This window comes from Atta colombica, unplaced genomic scaffold (assembly GCF_001594045.1).
Source record: "Atta colombica isolate Treedump-2 unplaced genomic scaffold, Acol1.0 scaffold96, whole genome shotgun sequence".
NCBI lineage: Eukaryota > Metazoa > Arthropoda > Insecta > Hymenoptera > Formicidae > Atta > Atta colombica.
In genome coordinates, this window is record NW_017259590.1 from 1,199,357 (window position 1) to 1,199,895 (window position 539).

Here is a 539-nt window from a genome sequence, read left to right on the forward strand (position 1 = left end):
TTTGAGGATTTTCCAATCTCCATATCGGTTGCTTATTGAATCTATTGACATCTATTAGACGTATCTATCATAAGATTACCAGATTTTTTTTATTAAATCAAAATGTAATGGTGTGGTAAGTCCTTGCAAAAGAAGATTGATGAACAATAGGTCGTATCAATCGAATGGTTTGTTGTATGATAAAAAGAATAAAGCTACGAGAAAAGAAAAAGTACTCTAAGTCTCCAATTATTTTTCCACATTCTGATTTACATTTCTCTGCCGATTATTTTTTGACTTCACTCTGAATTTTATTCTCCCGACTATGTAAATCATTCTATCGATTAGCATATCGATCGATGCGAACAATGTCCGATCTCATAGAAATCGTTTGCATTTATCTTTCAGTTATCCTATTCGGAAACAGATTTCCAGTTTTTTAAATAAAAGTTTATAAAAACTATTTATATATATATTATTTTATTCTACTTAACAATACTTTAGGTAAACCGGAATTTAATATTAAAAATGTTTTCAATGTTTTTAATTATTATAGCACG

The 539-nt window shown here is 28.2% G+C and overlaps 1 protein-coding gene across 1 annotated transcript in view; it reads left to right on the forward strand.

The window, feature by feature from the left end:
- Nucleotides 1-539, forward strand: part of LOC108693735 (triokinase/FMN cyclase-like) — a 5,231-nt gene that overhangs the window by 2,807 nt on the left and 1,885 nt on the right. The window lies entirely within an intron of this gene.